At 43.5% G+C, this 7,509-nt stretch overlaps 1 pseudogene across 1 annotated transcript; it reads left to right on the top strand.

Annotated features, from left to right (window-relative positions):
* The first annotated feature begins 215 nt into the window (after positions 1-215).
* LOC100602595 lies at positions 216-2,147 on the top strand (annotated as a pseudogene). Its single transcript, XR_177733.3, has one exon. The product of XR_177733.3 is annotated as a cell division cycle protein 20 homolog pseudogene (transcript).
* Positions 2,148-7,509: the final 5,362 nt, after the last annotated feature.

Below are 7,509 nucleotides of genomic sequence, written 5' to 3'. Positions count from 1 at the left end.
TATTCTCTTCTATTTTGTTAACAATGCCCACTTTCAATTGTAATATATTGCAAGGTAGAAAATATATTCTTTAACCAGGATTTTTAAAAAATAGGTGTATAGGAATGCTCCCTGAAAGACAGAGAGAACATACTAGTGCTCATGCATTTATGTATATATACAAAAATGTACTCATATACACACATAGAAATGTACATGAATGAATATACATATATATACATGTATATGTGAATATACACGTGTCTATCATAATATCATCCGTTGTTTTATATTTTTGTGTATATCTCAAAGCATATTCAAGATTTTTATACCGTGGTACCTAAATATAATTTATTTATGTTCCAAACAGTGTCTACACCATCATGAATAAGCTGTGGCTGAAAACCATTTGATAATGAAGCAGTAGAGCTGACAACGATATTCAGTCATTGCCTGTTTTTTGTTTTGTTTTGTTTTGTTTTGTTTTGTTCTGTTTGATGCTTTTAAAACTGCTGTCTAGGGTCGGAATTGCAACTTGCTCCGGAGGGCACGGGCTCCGTAGGCACCAATTGCAAGGACCCCTCCCCCTGCGGGTGCTCCCATGGCACAATTCGCGTTCGAGAGTGACCTGCACTCGCTTCTTCAGTTGGATGCACCCATCCCCAGTGCACCCCCTACGCGCTGGCAGCGCAAAGCCAAGGAAGCCACAGGCCCGGCCCCCTCACCCATGCGGGCCGCCAACCGATCCCACAGCGCCGGCAGGACTCCGGGCCGAACTCCTGGCAAATCCAGTTCCAAGGTTCAGACCACTCCTAGCAAACCTGGTGATGACCGCTATATCCCCCATCGCAGTGCTGCCCAGATGGAGGTGGCCAGCTTCCTCCTGAGCAAGGAGAACCAGCCTGAAAACCGCCAGACGCCCACCAAGAAGGAACATCAGAAAGCCTGGGCTTTGAATCTGAACGGTTTTGATGTAGAGGAAGCCAAGATCCTTCGGCTCAGTGGAAAACCACAAAATGCACCAGTGGTTACCAGAACAGACTGAAAGTACTCTACAGCCAAAAGGCCACTCCTGGCTCCAGCCGGAAGACCTGCCGTTACATTCCTTCCCTGCCAGACCATATCCTGGATGCCCCTGAAATCCGAAATGACTACTACCTGAACCTTGTGGACTGGAGCTCTGGGAATGTACTGGCCATGGCACTGGACAACAGTGTGTACCTGTGGAGTGCAAGCTCTGGTGACATCCTGCACCTTTTGCAAATGGAGCAGCCTGGGGAATATGTATCCTCTGTGGCCTGGATCAAAGAGGGCAACTACTTGGCTGTGGGCATCAGCAGTGCTGAGGTGCAGCTATGGGATGTGCAGCAGCAGAAATGGCTTCGAAATATGACCAGTCACTCTGCCCGAGTGGGCTCCCTAAGCTGGAACAGCTATATCCTGTCCAGTGGTTCACATTCTGGCCACATCCACCACCATGATGTTCGGGTAGCAGAACATCATGTGGCCACACTGAGTGGCCACAGCCAGGAAGTGTGTGGGCTGCACTGGGCCCCAGATGGATGACATTTGGCCAGTGGTGGCAATCATAACTTGGTCAATGTGTGGCCTAGTGCTCTTGGAGAGGGTGGCTGGGTTCCTCTGCAGACATTCACCCAGCATCAAGGGGCTGTCAAGGCCGTAGCATGGTGTCCCTGGCAGTCCAATGTCCTGGCAACAGGAGGGTGCAGCAGTCATCGACACATTCGCATCTAGAACGTGTGCTCTGGTGCTCGTCTGAGTGCCATGGATGCCCTTTCCCAGGTGTGCTCCATCCTCTGGTCTCCCCACTACAAGGAGCTCATCTCAGGCCATGGCTTTGCACAGAACCAGCTGGTTATTTGGAAGTACCCAACCATGGCCAAGGTGGCTGAACTCAAAGGTCACACATCCCGGGTCCTGAGTCTGACCATGTGCCCAGATGGGGCCACAGTGGCATCCGCAGCAGCAGATGAGACCCTGAGGCTATGGCACTGTTTTGAGTTGGACCCTGCGTGGCGGCGGGAGCAGGAGAAGGCCAGTGCAGCCAAAAGCAGCCTCATCCACCAAGGCATCCGCTGAAGACCAACCCATCACCTCAGTTGTTTTTTATTTTTCTAATAAAGTCATGTCTCTCTTCAAAAAAAAAACTGCTGTCTAATTATAGAATTATATTCAATCCTGTTTTAATAAATAAGAGACAATTTACAATAACTCACTTGCAGCAATGTGCTTTGAATAATTTCAGAGAAGATGGAGGACAGAAGAGATTGGTTGACACCACAGCGTGATTAAAAAAATAGGAGTCAGTGGTATTTATGAGATGAATAAATAAAGCACGCACCCACCCCCGTTAACCCACTGCATGGTCAAGTTCTTAGGGAAGTGATGAGGCAACCTCTCCAATATTCCCATTATAGAGCTCCACTAACATTCTGCTTGGTGATGACAAGGTTGCATTTAGATTGGTTGATAGTTGATATTGAGCCCAAAACCAGGGTTGAAGTTGCTCCAGGGAGAGGCTGGATTGAGGCACAATGTACGGCTAACGTCAACCTCCTCCTGACTTGACCACCCCAGCAGATGGGCCTTGAGACAAACCCAGTGTATCTCCTGAGTGGACAAATACAAGGAGCGATCCAGGCTGTAGTTGCATGGCCTGAGCAGCAATGCAAGGAGGACCTTCCTTTTGCCTTCGAGCCTCCTCTTCCAGAGAAACTTCTACCAGTGACCTGGCAGTGAGACTTGTGTTTCATGTAGTGGTGAATGTTTTAGACCTCCAGACTCTTGTTCTACTGAAGACCCTCCCTCCAGGGTCCTGCTTTGAACTGGCCTTGCTGCAGACTTCCTGAGTTTGTCAGCAGTAAAGGCAACAGTTCCCAGAATGGAGCATTCTAGCCAATGGTTAAAAGTCCTGGTATTTTCTCCACAAAGTGATGATAAGAAAGGGGTTTGACCCCTCAGTCATATCAAAAATGTTTGGAGGTCACTGGGTAGACATGAAAGACAACCTGTTGAAAATTTAGATGGAGGTCTGGAGGCATCATACAAGCAGAGGAAAAAGACGGAAAAGAAATAATGTCAGAATGTTAATGATATGGTGATGTTAGAGGTGATTTTAGTTTTTTTCTTTGTATACTTCAGTGTGAATTCTCTAAAATGAGCATGTTTTAAACAAGAAAAAAAATGTTAAAATAGGCACCCAAAAACCTGAACACAATAAAATACTTTTAAATAAGTTCACGCTCATATCTAGAAACTCTAAGCAAATCTAGGTTGCCAACGGTCACAAAAGGTAATTCTATTTAGGTTAAAAATGTGAGCTATGACTACCTCACTTTCAGATATTCACAGAATAGAATAGCAGGACTAAATTGTGTGCATGGCTGAGGAAACATAGCTTTTTGTTTTCTCTGTGTCAGGTGGTTTCTCTCTCTCTAACCAAGATTACATTTCCAGAGTATCTACTTCTCCATTTCTCCTGCCTTTTATTTTTCCGTCGTTGCAATCTCCTGTAATTATGAGAAAAAAGTTTTTTCCTGGAGCAGCATCTCTGAGATTAGCCACTTTGGAGCCAACCTGACGATTCCCAGTTGGTGCTAATAATCTTCTCGGTAGAAACATAAGTTTTCAGGACATTCAGCTCTGCTCTGAGACTTAAAACAGCTGGAAAATGCATGACTTGAGTTTTTAGATCTGACAGCATTTGAATCCACTGTCAAATAGTACTTAATACCTGTTAATCTTTTTGCAGTTTATTTTCTTATGCTTAGATATTTGCTACAGTAATTAAAAGCAGTTATGAATTCCTGAAATATAATTCCAAATACCTAGGTCTAATGAGTCAATCCAGTACTTGGATAAACAAATACCAAAGTTCAGGAGAGGGTAAAAAAGTTGGGAGTTGTCTTTATTTTTGAACCACACTGTCTTTAAATTGCACACTATTGTCCTTAAACTGTATGAATTCAACCTGGAAGGACAAACCATTCCTCAAATTAACTCCTTTTGCACTTTGGTGATACATCTTTATTTATGAAAACCTGACGTCTCCATTTAATTAAATTTTTAGCACTAATCTGTGCTTCTTCCTAGATATTTAACAAATGAAGTTTTTGTTAATATGTTAGTCTGTTCTCACACTGCTAATAAAGACATACCAGAGACTGGGTAATTTAGAAAGGAAAGAGGTTTAGTTGACTCAAGTTCTGCATGGCTGGGGAAGCCTCAGGAAACTTACAATTATGGCAGAAAGGGAAGCACGTCCTTCTTCACATGGCAGCAGCAAGGAGAAGTGCTGAGCAAAATGGGGAAAAGCCTCTTATAAAACCATCAGATCTCATAAGAACTCACTTACTATCACGAGAAGAGCCTGAGGGTAATCACCTTATGATTAAATTACCTCCCACCGAGTCCCTCCCACCACATGTGGGGATTATGGGAACTACAATTCAAAATGAGATTTGGGTGGGGACACAGCCATCCATATCAGTTAATGACCATTTCGTTCATAAATTTATTCATTCATTCATTCATTCATTCATTCACAGCCCTCTGGATTACATACACCAGGGAACAAAACAGGTTAAAAAAATCTCTGTTCTTGAGGAGCTAAAATTCTAGTAGGTGGAGAATAAACATAATAAATAAGTAAAATACATGGTATTTTAAGCCCTTTGGAAAACATACAACATGGTAGGGAGATACGGACAGAGCGGACTGTAATTTTAGTTGGGGATGGTTCTGTGTCAGTCTCACTGAGAAGGTGACTTTCAAACGTTTGCCAAAGAAAAGTAGGTTAGCCAAGCAAAGGGAGTGGCCTGGGCAGGCAGAATGAATGGTACAGGAGTCCTGAAGAGGGAGAGAACAAGTGGGAGGGGAGGGGTGGGGGAACAGCAGTGCAGCTGTGAGAGGGATGGGGGCCCAGTGAGAGGTGAGGTCAGAGAGGTCATGGGGTGGAGGGATACAGATTACATGGGGTCTCCTGGGCCATTATGAAGATCTTGACTTACTCTGGCTGAAGGGGGAGCCATTGCAGGATTTTAAATGAAGAACTGTTGGCCTCTGACTTTTGAAAGTCACTCTAGCTGCCATGGTGAGACTAGATTGAGGCCAGGCAAGGGTGGAAGCAGGGAGACCAGGTAGGAAAAGGATTCACTTAGACCAAAGCAGTAGCAGGGAAAGTGGTGAGAAGTGGTCAGACACTGGATCTATTCTGAAGTGGCACTAACAGAGTTTGCTGAGGGATTCAAGATGGGGTGTGAAAGAAAGGGAGGGGACAAAAATGAGATAGTCCAAGGGTAAAGGGAAAAGTGGAGTTTCTATCAACTGAGTTTGTATGCCTTTGTTTCTGGGACTCGGGTAAACTTCTGAAAGACAAGGACATGTCCTGTGTTCTGTAAACATCACAGAATCAAGAAACAATAAAAACGATGTCTAAACATAAAGTTGAATATTCCCCCTCATTTATCTGCAACCTACAGGGAGTTTGAGCCTTTCCCATTCCATAGGGAACGTCTCAAGCTCCACTCTGGGGCCTGCCATCTGGGTTGGCACCTGAGGGCATATGTTTCTGGGCCCTCATCGTTACCCCCAGAGTCTTAGTGATGACCTGTGGATGGCATGGGGATGGGTTACTTCTTATCTGTCTGGATATGTTTTACCCTTTGGACTCCATTGGAATCCAGGTACTTTCCCAAACATGTACAAGTCCAGCAGAGGGATAGAGGATGAGGGATGAGATCAGGTTGCACTCCAGGTCTCACTATCTTATTTTCTTGCACAACAAACAATGCAGGCTTAATCCAGAGGGCATGGGACAAAAATACTTGAAATTTTTGACAGAAGCCAGCTCAAAACCATAAATGAATCACCCTGGACAGATGGAAACAATGGGGAGTAAGTGGTACTGACTGTGGCAAAACAGAATTGCAGGTGATGGCTGCTACCAGAAAATGTAAGCCCAATAAACAAAACGTGTGTGAGTGGATTGCAGCCCGGGAATCACTTCTTGGCCAATGGCTTGGGCCACGGGAGCAGTACCATGAAGACTCTCCCTTGGTCCTTGGAAGGCTCCTCCCTCTAACTCTCCCTCCCTTCCCCGTTCCCATGGCCCTTTCTTTAACCCATTCATTGCCTACACTACAATACCCAATTCACCCTACACTACTTCCTGACTTTTGCTAACCCCCTACAAAAAAAATCTAGTTCTGGATCTTTTAGTCCCCCTGTGTCTTGCTAACTCTACTGCAGTAAATGCATCAGGTGTTTGTCTATAGATGTCAAGTAATTCACATGTTTTACATTTCAGTATTTACCTACACAAATTTACCAATGTACACTCCTAGCAGCATGCTGCAAGGGAGTCTTCAGGATGCCAACACTTAATTCACAATTGTTTTCATTTTTTCCAGTCAAGTGGGCAGCAGAAATAGTATCTCGTGTTTCTTTTCGTCTGTGTTTTCTTGATTGTTGGTGAGGCTGAGTATCTTTTCAAGTGTTTGTTGATTATCTGAATTTTCTTCTGTGGATTAACTACTCATATCCTTTGACCCTTGTTCTATTGTGTGGTTTGACTGTTGTCTTTCTTTAACAGTGATATATTTTGCAAATACTTTTTCCCAGACTGCTTTGTGTTTTGTGTGTGTGCGTGTGTGTATGTGTGTGTGTGTTTTAATGCTGTTTATAGTGTCTTTCATTCCTCAAAAAAATTTCCTTAAGGTCATTATATCTGATTTTCTTTTCCATTATGGGTTCTGGGTATTCTATCTTCTTTTGGAAGACTGTCCCCATATCAAGCTTGTAAAGAGAGTCTCCTTTATTTTCTTCTGCATTTCCAAATTTGGTCTTTACATTTGGCCTTTTCATTCATCTGAAAATTCTTTTTAAAATCATATGAAAATTAGTATTTTCTTCAAATGGTAAGCCAACATTACTTTCTGAAAAGAAATCCATTGTTTCCCACAACTTTACAATGTGGCCTTCATCCTGTATTCAATTCTAGTCACTTAATTCAACAGCAAATATTTATTGAGCTCTGCTACATGGAGAACTCTGCAAGGTAGAGTTAAGGCTCAAAGTAGAGTCAAAACCAGATGGGCTCCTGGACTCCATCAATGTTAGCCTTGATTCAATAATGTCTGCAGGACTTTACCGTTTTCAAATGTAATGGATCATTAGCTTTCTAAGAATATTTCATACCTATTAATGGTAGTTCCAACTATGCCAATGATCTAAGATCATAACATATTTTATCATGAAACAGGAACAAGTAAAGAGGTAATATGTAAAAAGCTCCCCAGCTTTCCCATGTCCTCATTATAACTCCATTCCAGGTTCTCCCCTTAACCTTGAAAGAGCACCCCTCTATCTGTGAGCATCATGAGCCGGAATGCAAGTCCAGAGCCAACTTTGCTCCCTGCAAATGAAATATATTAATTTCCCGTGTCTCTCATTGTTTCCTGACCCATTCAGGAGGAATTCAAGGAAGGGAGAGCAAGAGAGTGTTGCAGC

This window comes from Nomascus leucogenys, chromosome 1a, assembly GCF_006542625.1.
Source record: "Nomascus leucogenys isolate Asia chromosome 1a, Asia_NLE_v1, whole genome shotgun sequence".
Classification (NCBI taxonomy): domain Eukaryota; kingdom Metazoa; phylum Chordata; class Mammalia; order Primates; family Hylobatidae; genus Nomascus; species Nomascus leucogenys.
This window is presented reverse-complemented; position numbering and strand designations above follow the sequence as displayed.